Raw genomic sequence first — 15,562 nt, 5'->3', positions numbered from 1 at the left:
TGCAGATTTAGAATCCTACAAATTTCTGTCATCTGTAACTTTTACTGGCAATTATTTTATTTATACTTCCAAACTATTAACAAAAATAACATGCTGAAAATGGATTTCTGATTAGCCTGCCAGGATGCTTTGGCTCAATGATGATTCCCTACATGCTTCTATTTTCAGATCTATTTATTAAATTAAAAAAAAATCTATTAAACATATATATAATTTTATGGTGAGTAATCTCACTGTTTTAATCAGAATGCCACACAGTACTTAACTAAATACTTTGTAAACCAAGAAGTACATATAAACTGAAACACTGCCAAAAAGAAATTGTAATTCAGTGAAGCAAACGACCAAATTTGTTCACTATCCTTAAAAATGTGGTGATAGACATTGTGGGAAATTATTTTTTAATTCCCTCTGAAAATCATCTTTTTTTTTTCATTGACTCAGTATCACATACATAGATGCACATACACAAAATTAATTATAGTCTTATTTGTTTCCTTAGCCTTTTGCAGCTCATCAGATTCATGTCTGAATTCCTACATTTCCAAAAAACCCAACCTTTACCTGATTTTTCCTATATGTGGATAAGGAGCAATTATTTTCATTATTTAATAAAAGTCCATTAAAAAGTAGATGAGTAATAACTTTTGATGGCTAGAAGAAAGATTTAATATTTACTGGACTACACAGTTATTATTACTGTGTACACATAATTATTTTTACGAGTCTTCTAGGGGTTGCTGAATGTGGACTAAAGCAATCTGATTTGCTGTTCACCAACATTCCTATGGTTATTATTCAAGATACTTCATGCACATTTCAGCTCTTGGATGCTGTGCTCTGCTAAACCTCTAGAAGTCAGCCCTTCACCCTTTCAAGGAGATCTATCCTCCAACAGGCTGATCACCCGCTCCTTGACAGAAGCTGTGCACTAATCATCTCGTCATTACAAAAACCAGCAGAGCTTACAGTGCAATTCTCTGCCATCATTAACGTGAGGAGTTGCTGCTGGCAGGGGCAGTTGTCACAGTGAAGTGCTGGTTAGGAAGAGGCACAGCAGTTTAAAATACTGGCCAGAAGGTAACCATACTGGTAAAGATGTTTAATATGGAAAGAGAGCTGGATGAAAAATGTCTGACTGGATAAACTTCTTTTCAGATGAAGAGCAGAGCATGTGTCACACCTCACCAACACTGAAATTGTTGTAAGGGCGCTTTTGGCAAGCTGCTGGCACAATGACAAAACTTGGAATGATCTCTATAAGTTCTTTACCAGTGAGCAGCTAAAAGTGTGTATGGATGCTATAAACTAGCTGAGCAACAGAATTATGTTCAGTTCCTTTAATCTCTTTTAGAAAATTACACAAACCATAGAAATATATTAGAAAATGTTAGCTACTACCTCTGAATTGAACTGCATAAGTTTTTTTCTAAACGTCAGCCTTTAAATGTTACTGAATATTGTTATATATTGTTACTAAACCTTCATACTTGTGATATTTTGGGATGGCTGAAGGTAGTAAAGACCATGTTTTACATTCATTACTTCATCAGTCACCAGGAGTCAAGGTCAGGCAGACAGTCTCCTAACCCAGGAACTGAACTCTGATAACACATGGCTGCTGTTCCTTACATGCTAGGTGCTTGCAGGCTTTTTGCACGAAGTGCACAGTGTAAAATGCTGAGCAAACTGGCTGTGTGCATTGGAGGCAACAGGCCAGGACATCCCCTAGTTGGATCAACCACTTAAGCATCAGTTCAGCACTGTGGTTCTCTCTCCAGCTGTGTTTTGTGTTCTTCAGAATATTAGAAAATCTGTGACAGCCTTACAGAAGGTAACTTCTGGGAAAATCCCACTGCAAAAAATACTGTATGGATGATGCTTATGGCTTTCTGCTTATGGGCTGAAGAAAATAACTTTGGATGTGGAACAATCTGGTTTTGCAATGTCAGTCTTCCTTCCTCCTCCTAACTAGACTCCCAGGCTGATGCAGGTGCAACTAGCCATACCACTGGCAACGTTTTGCTGTGAGCAAAGCAGCAGTCAGTAACGTTGAAATTCAAGCATTACCAGGTACTGTTAGAAAAATTTTGGATGTCTGGGGAGTTCTGGGGGATGAACGAAGTCAACATTTAAGGCAATAGTGTTTTGAGGATCTAAATTTGGAATGTAAATGTTTAAACTGTTTCACAGACAAAACTACATGGATGCAACTTGTTCTTAGTAAGTTGATGAAGGAGGGAACAAATTTTGGAACTCAACTTGGTCCTAAACCAGAATTCTGCAGAATTCTAATCCCATCCATCCTCAATTCAGCAATACACTTTGAGTTCAGTAGTGATGTTCAGGTTTTCACTTGCATAACTCAGTTACAGACATGTACAACCATAATTAAAGTACACTGTCTTCTGTCTCTCTTTTCTTCTGGAGTGGGAAGGCTGGAATCTGTGGTATTCATAATATACCATGTTACATATGATTTCTTTATAAGGATGAAGAATGAAAAAGCCTAGATATGTTATTTTTGTATAAAAATTAAATTAAAATCTTAGTAATCTCCAAATGTTTCTTTTTGTTTTCTTTTTTCCCTGTTTTCCTTCCTTTTTTTTTTCCCAATTTGGATTTTAAAGCTACTATAACATCTAAAACTTACTGAATGACACAGAGGGTTACCTTTTCCAATGGTGAAATTCAGGTGTTCTTTTTGTACTTTCACATGGTCACGTTTTGACAATAAAAGAAGGAAAGCCATTAAAAAGAAACAAGAAATAAATAAAAAAGAGACATTTAATTGACACAATTGTTTGTAAGCAAGTCCTTTAAGAGACTTTATTTTTGCAGTTTTATTGTAGCATAAATTAAACTGTGTAATGATGGGTAATTCTGAACAGGGCTGAGGGCAGACAATGCCTTTTGTCTAAACTTTCACAGCTTAGTTGACTGTGGAAGTTAGCACTGATGAAGGTTCTACTTTTTCTAATTTAAGCCTCCAGAGTATTTTATCCACAACAAAATATGTATTTATCAGCATAGGGAATACTCTGATCTCATCAGTAGGAGGTATTGCACTTTTAAATACTCTCTCCTTACCTTTGGAATTTAAAAAATGTTTTTCTGCTTTGTTTTAGCTACTGTCTATTTGTATTGCCTATGCAATGTTTGAAGAAGTGTACATTTACTTGTAGAATCTGTGGACATTGAAAATGAATTGGTGTCTATGGCAAGTGACAGCAGAAAGGGATGTAATTATTTATAGTATGGATTATTCAAATTATTTCTTTAGTTAACTAAGTATTATGATGCTTTCCTTTGGTGAAGAGGAAGTTATTTCCAATTTCCTCCTATTGCGTTACTAGTTAGTTAATGCTGTGAATTAAAAGTGTGCAGAGGGAGTGATCGGGATGGGGGAGGGTTTTCCTTTCATTCCCTCCTTGAGAGAGAAAACACAGAAACAATTACTGTTTCAATATTGTTTCTTTGCTTGCTTTACATATTGTAGATGTAAAAAACAGAATAAGTTTTAGATGTTAAGCACCAAATTTAAAATAAAAAAAAAAAGTAACTGTTTAAGACTCCACAAATCCAAGTGGATGTACTGCTGTATGAATGAACAATTCATAGAGCAAAAGAAAGAACTATTCTTTCCATTTGGCACTTCATGTGCCACTCTCTGAGAAATAATCAGTAACAAACAGAAAAGCAGACACTACCTGGCATATAAACCATAAATACATACTGTAATATACCACTTCAATTCCTGTGCCAAAGGAAAATGAAAAATTATTCCTGTTTTGTACATTACACATATTATTGATAGCAATATTGCTAATAAAATACTGCAGCTTTAGCAAGAGCACACAGACACAGACAATGTCATCCAAGGCTGGAAGTATTTTAGAAAGACAGGCAAGTATTTACTTCCATTTTGAACATCAACAAGCAAAGACCAAATGTATTAAGCAGCCTGTGTAACATCACATGATTCAGTCACAGATTCTGGGCTTGTGACTCCTAAACATAGATTTATTCATTAGCTCATGGATTTCTTGTCAGTCTTGAGCTTCTAAAGTATTCATCCTTTCCCTACCTCTCTACACCTCCATTTTTTATGCAGTAATCCTATCATTTTTCATTATCCTATAGTGTGACCACGTCAACTTTCAGATTAAAACTCTCTAAATACAGGATTATTAAGTAGTTCTTGCTGACATAGCTCTTTTATTTTCTACTCTTTTAAGACTACATTTTTTAATAAACATATGCTTGCCATGTATGTTTCTTCTCATAGCTGTGGGTGTTCTTTACATTTTGTCCTATTCTGTGCTAGTATGCTGTTGAGGTGGCTAGTTTGCTCCAGAGGTGGCTGTTTCTCAAATGCTGACCCCACATTTACATAAAGAAATCTTTCAACATGCAACTTGTAATAAGTTACATCTGAGAGGGTTATTATTTCTCATAGGTAGAGTCATTTCAGCAAAGAATTTCAAAAAATTGATTGTAACTTGATTTTCATTCTTTATTCTTCTAAATAAACCTGGTAAGAAATTATACTGCTCCCACATCTTAAAGTCCAAGACAACCAAAAACTTGGAAGACCATAAAGTTAGGAATTATAATTTTCATCAAATATAATATTTGATGAAAGACATGAAAGAGGGTGTTGACCAAAAAAATGTCTATTTGTGATGCTGTACATGTTTTCAGAAGAGCAAAAAGGGCTAGCAGTTATCAGGAAGTGTTTTAAACATAAAGCAAATATAGAACACAGAAAGACAAAGAAAAAAAAAAGATTTTTTTTAATTAAAAAAACAATGGATTGCATAAATGCAACTAAATCTATATTTTTAAACTAAATTTCAGATAATTATTTTCATAAAGAGAAAACCATTAATATAATCAAATAATTCTTCCAATGCATTTTTAAAAAGGAATCTCAATATTATGAGTCAGTATATTAATTATGATTGGAACAGATAAAAAGGTTCAAAAGTAAAGATATTAGCACTCATTATAAGAAGATCTACTACATTTTATTTATTTTTAATTATTAGAAAATATATTACAATGCCTGTCCATTAGGCTTCTAATGAAATGCTTGACTTACCCTTTGATTTTATGGACATGTTATTAGAAGCAGCAATGTTTATAATATGGTGACAGTTGTAAAACTGATCATGCCAACAGGTGTTAAACATGACAAGTCCTGCACATTCAGAATGATTTAGAAAGAAATGGGAATGTAGTCAAGAAACCAACACAGAACTGGAAAGGCTAGTGTTGTTTCAGAGAATTACTGTCATCGACAGGTTCCGTGCCACTCCTAATGTGAAGCAGCATGTGAACAGGAAACAAACTCTGCAAATGTCTATGGGATGCATCCCTTAAGAAGTGATTGTAAATTCCATAGTAATTATCAATAAAGTGAACCAGCGTTCAGTAACTAACTCTGTTGTCTTTTTATATTTCTACGCCGATCTCTACTTTTTTTTTTTCTTTGTTACATGGAAAATCTAAGGTTTTTGCAGGCTTTTTATGCATTTACAGCAGTTAAACTCTGAAAAAAATAAAGGGTTATTCACTGGTAGGTAGAAATCGATGCTGCAAACTAGGCTGTAGATATGGTCATTATTCTTACTAGTGGAGGAAGGGTGCAGAAAAAAACAATTTTTAAAATAAAATAATGACCTAATTGAGAGAAAAGTTGAGCTTTTATGGTAACTATTGGAGCAGAATTTCACTGCATCAATTCAATTTAGTATTTTGCTTTTGTTCAGATGTATTTCTTAGTGTTTATCTTCCTTGTGGAAAGAGTCTTGGCTATGAATTTTCAAAATACTGAAATGCTTTCTATGATTGCATTTTCAAACTGACCTGTCGTTAGTGGAATTTAATACAAACACACCCCAAAAGAGGGCAATATCTGAAGTGGAATTTTCAGGAAGAGTCTGAAGAGACACCTGGATTGTTGTGAAAAAGCAGAGCTCAAAATCAAGTGTCATGATTAAAGCAAAATATTGTGGATAGAAGCAAGCCAAGTCTGGTTTCTTCATTTCTTTGCAGTATTCAAAATCATTAATTAATGCAAAATCAAGGAATTATTAGCTGGTGATATTACTGACCAATGCATCTTGCTATAATGTGTAATGAAGATTCGTTTGGGTTAATGATCTCTATAAAGTTCATGTATTGGAGTTTATAGAATTTTTACTTATAAGTCATTAACTATTCACAGTCATAGAGTCACATTGGATTCTTCAAGAACAAAGACTAGGAGGTGACCCATCTTATGTCCCCCCCATTGGTCTTTCCTGTTTGACATCTCCCCCAAGGAGGTTTCATTGTCCATTGTTCAAGCCTCTTTTCTCTTTAATGGGCTGTAACTAAGCTATGGTTTCTGCTGGAATGAGAGGTAGGGTCACTGAGCAGACAGTGAGCCTAAGGAAGGATTAGTCTGTTATAGAACACCCTGTGAGAAAACAGAAACTGGTATTACAGTCCAGAAAATTTGGTACCATCTTTGCCTTAACATACTAAAGCAAAATGCTCAATTTAGTTTTCAGCCTTGTATTGAGAACATTTCTTTTCTTTGTCACCAAGTATTTAATAAAGTAGTAGGTAATAGTTCAGTGTCAGTCATATATACACAGGCATCTGTAATGGATTTGAACGTAAATATAATACTATTTGGCTTGTTTTCACTTTTCTTTATGCTATGGGTTGATAATAAACATTCCTTGAATTATCTACAAGCTCCTAGTTTCACTGTTGAGAATGCCATCTGCTTTTACCATGCATCTTCAGAAGATTACACTTTTGACTATAAACTGCATCCTTAAAGAAATACACTGAATAGTGAATCCCTGTTCCAAATGCACTGTGCTGAGGTCCACAGATTTACCTTATTATGCAGCATAAATTATTAAAATTAATTTATTTTAAAGCTGCTGCCCATTATTATCAGGTTTCAAATGCTTGCAATAAATAGGTTCAAGTTTTCTGTGACTTAAAAACTGCTGATGAAGAGCACACCTGATAACTTCGCCCAGAAGGTAACTTGGATATGTGAAGGTAACTGAGTAACAGGGAGGGGAGAAAAAGGGTGTTGGGGTCAGGTGACTTATTTACTGCAGGGTCAGTCGCTCACATTTCAGCTTTATTTTATTATGATGATTATTATTATTAAAATTATTATATATTATTATTTTTTCCCCCAAAATAACAAGGTTCTAGAGACAGCAAGGGACAATTTTAAAAACATGGGTTTATGAATGGGTACCAAGTCTATCTTTGTGATGTGTATTTCAACAGGCTCCTCTTTCTGAGAGCAGTGACAGAAAGAGTTGTTTCTATAAGCTAAAGCAGTGTCATATATTCTTTTCTTTTACAAAAATGTGAAAAACTTCCTATTTTGCTTTATGCTGCCCCCAAGGAATAAAGCAATAATCCAAAACCCCTTCTCAGTACATAAGATGCTATCCCAAATATATCTAATGAATTTAGGAGAGCAAATCCTGAGGCAGTTCAGAAAAACTTAAGCTGTTGAGTTAGATGTCACAGAAAATCCAGTCTCAGCCCATAATTAGGAAAGATGAGAGATTTGAAAGAGAAAAAAAATTGACTTCTCAAACTTTCTATGAATCCCAGGACCAAATATGGTAAGAACTGGTCTAACTACAGCAAAAGACTATATCTGTTGGAGGTTTTAAAATAGTAACATGCCCAAATGTGTCGCATTGAAGACAAAAACACTCAAAGGTAATAGCTTCCCAATTTCAAATGATGCGGGGAAACCTAGGGTCTAAAGAGCCATCATGCCTTTAATGTCTTTAAAGGAAGGGGACTGAAAATGGCTCTGTCCAAAAAGAGAAATAATTACTTTATTATCATAGTAAAGACTAATTTGTCTCCTGTGTCTCTACCTAATTTTGTGACACCCGAAAAAACCCTCACCAAACAGAAAGACAGACAGACAAACACACACAAAGCCCCAGTTTGTGGGGTTTGTGCTGCTACTGGTGAACATTCAGGTAGTCACTAAGTGCATGACCAAGAGGTTCTTACAGTAAATTTGTCTGTGGGACACTCTCCCTCCAATTACACAATTCAGTGGGTGCCTGTCATGACAACAGAAAGATAATATAACTCTCATTTCTGTTTGGTAGTTTGATTGAGCCTGGAAAGACAATTGTTCAATCCACTCTCCACATGTCACTTCCAGTGTCACAAGCCATTGTCACTGCCACGTGTTCACCTGCTTAACCTACACACTAACACCGAAGTGTCCTAGTGACTAAGACACTTTGTTATATCAAATGACTTACATATATGTCACCTGATATGAAAATCATTTATGTCAGGGTTGACTAAGGTTCCTTACTGTGAATTTAAGGCCTTGCTCCATGGCAATATCTGAACCACTCACATTCTTTATTGGGAAATATCATGTTGCTCAAAACCAAAAAAACCTCAAGCACCTACTGCTGATAGAAAATATGGGTTCATGTTTTACCTTAAACAGGGATACAATTACTCAGTGAGCTACAGATACTGTTTCTCTTACTTTCTCCGACTCAGTAAATAATTCATACTCAGTCAAGCAATTCCAATGATAAAGCTTAGCCCTGTACCCATATCGGTTAAGAAACCAGGTCCTCACCTAGTGTAAGGATTCAACATCTTTTCAAAATGTGACAGTTGTGTTCTGTATCTCAGGCAAGTAGCAACCACCTGGCTACAAGTAATTTGTGGTTCTAGTCTACCCTGCTTCCTCCTTTCAGCTAATCACCCCGGGAGTTGCTTTCAGAGACAATTCAAAACTCTAATTCCCTGTTTAAAAATCAATCAAACAAAACCCACCTCAAACTCACAAAACAATAGCAACAACAAAAGCAAAACAGAGATAAGTCAGTTTAGTCACCTAGAGGAATCCAGGCTTGAAATGCCGAAAATAGGAGTGGAATATAAGGTTTTCCTCAGGATATCTTTTCGGGGATACTTAGCTTTTTATCTAAAAATCACTAATTTCCTGTTCACCAGTGACTCTGGGAACCACTTGCTGCCCTGCCTCAACACTGAAACATTTGGCTTTAGTGCTTTTGCATTTAAGTTTCTGATCTGTGAAATACTGATCAGAAGACTTTCTAATATAACAGTTTTGATTTGAGTTAGTTCTCTACGCTTTCATCTGTCAGAACCCCAAACACTATTGTAGAAACATCATAATAACAAGGATAATAACAAGTCATTTTATTTCCATTGCATCCAAAATGCAGTAAACCAGAAATCTTCACTAATTGGCGATGGGGCTATTAAATGTTGCATTAAAACAGTGTTTTGATGATTCAGAAAATATGGAACAGGTAAATTAAAAAGCATCCTGCACAGAGCTAATTATGCTGCTCTCTATTGAGAACATCACAGACCCCTTTACATTACAGCTTCCTTCAAGGTGGTTGATAGTAACCTGTGCAGTAACAGCTCTGCTCCTGAAAGAACTTAACCCACTGACTTTGAAGACTCATTTGGATGTAGCTATGTTGCATGTTTGCAGACACAGTTGTCCAATCCTTTTACTGAATTAGCACTCATTTAACAACTATACAAGTTTGTTGGTTTTTTTTTTCTCCTGCAGCATCTAATATCTAGAATAATTATCTAAATGACAAATTTTTCAGATTACTCTTTCTATATAGAAACTAAGGGATCTAGAGAATGTCTTTGGCAAAGCAGACTGGGCATTTTTGTTTTCCATTCTGTAGTGCCTGGGATAAGAACTGTAATTACATGATGACCTTAATCCACTTCCTTTCCCATTCATATGAGCAGCTTAAAGTTGAAATGATTTCATCTTTCCATAGCAACCAGGCAGTCATGCTTGTTGTACCTACTACTTTTTTGGCTGTGTAATTAAATCACTGGCTATTATGCAATGTAGCAACTCAAATGCACAAAATGTAAAGAGATGGGCATAGTACACAGCACATGTTCATTTCTTGAAGACTGTCTTTAAAGGAAAAGCTAAAAAACCCCAAATGCTTATACCTAAAGCACTGTTTTCAAGATAAAGAAATAATTCTAATACTAATAATAAGCATGCTGCCTGAATCACCTTCTGCTACTAAGGAGACTAAGCAAGTAAGAGAAGCCAGTAACAGTAAAACAAGCTGTAAAATGTCTTGTGACAGCTACATTTCTTATAATGACCTTTTTTCCTTTCCTGAGGGAAATAACTGCCCCTGAAGTCAAAACTTAGAAACTTTCATTAGAAACTTACCTGCCTTGTTTAGGTACATCTACATCAAAAAGCCCAGTAATCTAAGATTAAATTACCACTTTTAAAAATTAAATACATCATTCATGCATATCATATACACAGGTGAACGGGTGGATGAGATAAATATACTAGCTGTCTAGAACTCTTTTTATAGTGCTGATGTCCCATGGATCCAATCCCAGGGCAGAGCCTTTTTATCCCATATAACACACAAGAAAAGTCCATCAGTACTCACAAATTCCATCAGAGACAAGCAGCTTAATTTGATCTCTCGTTACACTGTCACTTTTAAACAATGAAAGCCAGCAAGAGTTTTAAGTATTTCATATAAAGTTGAACTGAGCAGGACTCAAGTATTTACTGGAAACTTTCAAACAGATAAGCAGTTATTACCATGAACCATAAATGAAACAGCTGGAACTTTTCAAATAGATTTCTTACTAAAACCTTTGTACGTCTTTCAATAAGCTTTCTCCTGTTTTGTATGTGCAAGTTAGTGTAGCAAGAGAAAACATAGAATAACAGACTTCTGATCAATTGACAAGATCTCCTGGACTAATGGCCTTCAAAATTTTCATTAGTGGCCCCTTCATTTCCACAGTGATAATTCTATAATACAGTAATTGCGAACAAGTCTGAGACAACCATCCATTAGTTCTGTAGTCAATACTTTATCATAAAATTGTTACATATACCTAGCACACATATATAATATACACTCATGCATACACAAACATACATAAAAGTTTTAAGAAAATATCTCCTTTGCATTTGACAAAGTCCAGCCATTTCTATTTTGCCAGCTCTCTTTACCTCTCTTCAAGTTCTTCTTCAAGAAGCCATAATACTGTTAAAAAGGTAGATGGGAGAAAAGGTCTCTTTGGAAAAAGCGTTAAACCAAGGTCCCTTGAACAAGTACCAGACAGTAAAGAGATAATTCAGAACTTTGGAAACACATGGCAGTACTTAACCTTTGAAATAAAATAAAAATTGAATTTCACTATATTTGGGATTATTAGATTCTGAAAATATTTCATGCCTCATTTGCTACAAAAGTTATTCAATCTCAGTGAAGTATCAAAGAAGAAATCAACATAATGATTTTATGGCAAATTGCCAGAACAGTATTATTTAACTACTCTGCACCTGGTTATTTGTCCTCTTTTAGTTGATCACTTTTTTAATGACTAGCCAGCCAGCTCTGGAGCTGCAGGTATTTCAATAACAACATACTCTGATTAAAGCAATTTTCATGCTTTACTGGTATGAAAAGAAAAAGGAAAAATGTTTAAAAAAAACAACCAACCAAAAAAAAAAATCCAAAACCAAAAAACCAAAACCCCCAGACAAACAAGCAACAAAACAAAACAAAAACACACACCACAACCCCTACACCCCCACCTCCAGTGGAGGAGGACACAGTAACAGTAATAGAACTTCTCAGAATGACTTTTCAGAAGTGCTAATTCACAGCTCCATATCACACAATAACCTCAGAAAAATTAATCCAGCTCTTATAGAAAAGTTTTCTCCAAAACAAAGTTTTTGCCCTGAAAAGTACACGTATTAGAGATCTCATAAAACTTGTCAGACTATTAAGTTCAGTTGTTTTATTTCATAAATCCTTGAAGAGGCAAGAAATGCAAGAAAAGTTGCACTTTAGAAAGTCCAACTTTGATATAAGGTCTTAAAATTAGTCTTGGAGCTTACAATTAGCCTTTTAGGTCAGGTTGGGAGACAATATTATGGAAGTACATTAGTTGTGTAAGTAGCAACCCAAATAGATAGTTCAGTTCATCACATACTGGACAACATTTTCAAAAATATCGATGTTGTAAAATCACATGAGCTCTTTTTTTTTTTTTTTTTAATGCAATAATTATATCTATCCTTATTTCCTTCTTTGCTGAGAGAAAATGGGAAAAGATCTATATAAAAGCCATACTAATACAGACTTAACATAATTAAACATATAGATTTTATGGAGGGTAATTTTTGAAAGACTGCCAAAAATAATGTAATTTATGCTATCCTGGCACAATTAACAGGCTTTGTGAGATTATAGATCCTTCCACTTTTAAAAGCAGATGATATGTTAATTCCACTGATTTAAAGTCTGAAGGCTGCCTTGTTTAAACTATGTAAATTACCAACCTAAACCAATTACTCCATTTTATTGTCATCACATCATTAATTCTCTACAGGTTAAACAAATGTGGATTCATATTTGCAACTTCCACATCGCATCAGTAGCTCTTCTAGCATACTATTTTAAGACAAATTAATTAAGAAAAACTGGTGTTATAATTTGACTAAAATATGTATTTTTTGAGAAGAAAAAGAGATTCCAATATTGTTACTGAGTTATAATATACTGCCAAGGATACTAATGTACATCTTAAATATTTAATTTTTAAATCATTACATTCAGGTTGGTATCATTCTTATGAAAAATACAGATTGCAAAACATTCAAAGCTGTGTGATTGCATCAGAAATGTCTCCTAGGCTTACATGGTCCTAGCCTTTACAGATTTATTTGGGATTTTCTGTGCAAGTATTACCTAATATACAAATACATGGGCATGCACCATGTTTGCTACAATCCAACCCACTTGTTTGAAATACTCACAATTTTTATCACAAGAGAAAAAATTGGACAGGTAGAATATGAGGTCTATAATGTTGGAACAAGAGAATGAGCTCTGGATTACAGATTTGTGGTGAGAACTGGGTATTGAACTAAGAAAGACTTGTTCATGTATCTTCTTTTGGCTAAAGTTCTGACACAATATTTCTCCTCTCAGCCCTGCTGCGGGCATTTCGGGCGAGCGGGAGTCAGATTCAAATACTCACAGAGTTCAAGATCTGATCCGTTTATTGTACAAACCAGGTAGACTTTTATAAGGCATTCTATAAGCGTGCAATAATGTGGTTGGCTATTTTACAAGCGTATAATAATATGATTGGTTAACAATTGTTTACTGGGAAGATTTCTGTTTCTGCTTGTTCTGGCATGTAGGCTCCTTTCTGCGGTTTCCCAGCTCCTCTTATCACGTCCCGTTGGCCTTGGTTTTGAGCAAACATCTGCAATTTGCTCCTTTTTCTTCATCCCACTGTTCTGGCCGTAACCTCGTCTTATTTCTTCAGTATTTTTCCACTTGCTTCAGAGTTCAGTATAATCATTCAATACAGCAAGAGCCCCAACACAGCCCACTCTTAGCAGCTACATGTCACTTAATTTATCCTTATTATCTTCACTTCCTCAGATCTACATTCCAAAATACTTGTCTAAACATTCTTTAGCTTGTTTTTAACAAAATGAGGCAAGAAAATAGATTCCATAGTCTTTGCTAGGTCAGTTTATTTTAACTAAATGGGATTAAAGAGCTCTAAATTTTGGCAGCAAAGCAGTGACAAGCTGTGCCAGGTGGGCTGAAGTCCATAATCTTTCCAGCTGATACAATGGCTGCCTGAAGAAGACACTGAACCAAACTTTAGGAACACATATACTTGAGAGCAGAAGGAACTGTCTGCCATAACTGCTGGAGAAGTGGCAAATGGCATAGCCTTGCCTTACTCCAAACACTGCAGTGCAGCCCAAGGACGAGCACCATTCAAGTACAACACACAAAGGATGTGAGCTTCTCTCCTAACCTACTCATGCTCTTCATAAAATGTGAATAAAGTAACTGTACCTTTTTACTACAACTAAAGTTATTTTAATATATTTAATACTAATTAAAAAATTACTCCAAGTACGCTACTTGGGGAATTTGTACCACACACAGTGATATCTATATGTATGCGGTCTTTCTCTCTGTTGAAATACAGAGCATATATTTCAATTGTTAAACTGTCATTGAAAAAAAAAATCATAAAAGACTGCTTTTGACTTTTAAAGGCTTTTTATTTTTTCATGCGCACCACCCTCATCCATTCTAGCTGCAACATCTTAGATTTCATTTAAAATTTGATTTTATAGTAACATTTTCATAGGTAAAGACCTTTCTAAATTTCCAATAATAAGCAAGGTTTGCTTTGCTAAACTGAGTTCGTGTAAATATCATTTCTCAATAAAATTAGAAGACACCTCTCTCAGTATTCAGTTTTAGAACAAACACACTACATTTCAAAAGGCAGGTCTATTACAGAATGCATTTGTGCTAGAGACGCCTCTTTCTGGAACTGTAATCACAGCTGGTTTGGTTTGGGACCCTGCATTTTCCCTAATAGGAGTTTTTGATTCCTGTGTCAAACAAAACAATAATTCCAGAGACAGAAGCCAGCTCATTCCCTATACCCTATGTACCTACATATGACATATTTTTCGGTTACTAAATGGAAGTACAAAATACAACTTTTTTGATAAAGCGTAAAAATAAACCAAGGTGGTAGGAATCCTCAGAAGTCCATTTAAATACTAGATGTAAGAAGGTGCCATGTTGAGCTATATGCTCCTTCTAATATGAGAAAACAAAGGAATCTTGTAGTTATCTGAGGGAATTACTAAAACAAAACATAATAGATATTCCTAGCGATAGTCTGAAATGCCACTGAATGCTCACTTAATCTTAGTAACATGGCATTTTATATTCATTTTTGTCCTCCTTCAAACACAATTTATAACATTTCACACTGGGAATAAAAGTAATTTAAAGGTGTAGGAGCAATTTAACACGCAAAAAATCCACTTCTTTAAACTCTGGGTCACTTTACATAGTTAAGCCTTCATTACAGAAACATTGCCTTTGGCCATCACAAATAACAAGGTTCATCCAGACACATCAATACACTGAATAACTGATGACAAAGTAGAACAACCGAAAACCTTCATGGCTTTGTAGTCCTATAATAGTTGATGCCCACTCCCCTGCAAAAAAAAAAAAAAAAAAAAAAAAAAAAAAAAAAAAAAAAGTAAAAAAAAATTGAAATGGATAGATATAATTAAAACAGAGGATTATGTCATCCCCTCGTTCCCTTTCTTTTAATCCTATTTTTGCCATTTTATAGGCTCCAAGGCTGAAGTTGGAAAGAAGCAATTTGTCATGCAGAATTCTGCTGAAAAGGAGGAGCATCCCAAATTTTATTCAGCCATTCATAGAAGGTGACAATGCACTAGACACAGCACAGTAAAAATGTCAATTTTAAATCTTCAGATGATATAATGACAACTATTTGGTCACTGTACCACATCAGCCCTTTTATAACTACTCAAAACACATGTCTTAGTGTAGAGGAATGAAGCTGGGTTAATTAACATTGATAATATACAGCTGTGGTTTGGCTT

Source organism: Falco peregrinus, chromosome 3 (genome assembly GCF_023634155.1).
Source record: "Falco peregrinus isolate bFalPer1 chromosome 3, bFalPer1.pri, whole genome shotgun sequence".
NCBI classification, from domain to species: Eukaryota; Metazoa; Chordata; class Aves; order Falconiformes; family Falconidae; genus Falco; species Falco peregrinus.
This window is presented reverse-complemented; position numbering follows the sequence as displayed.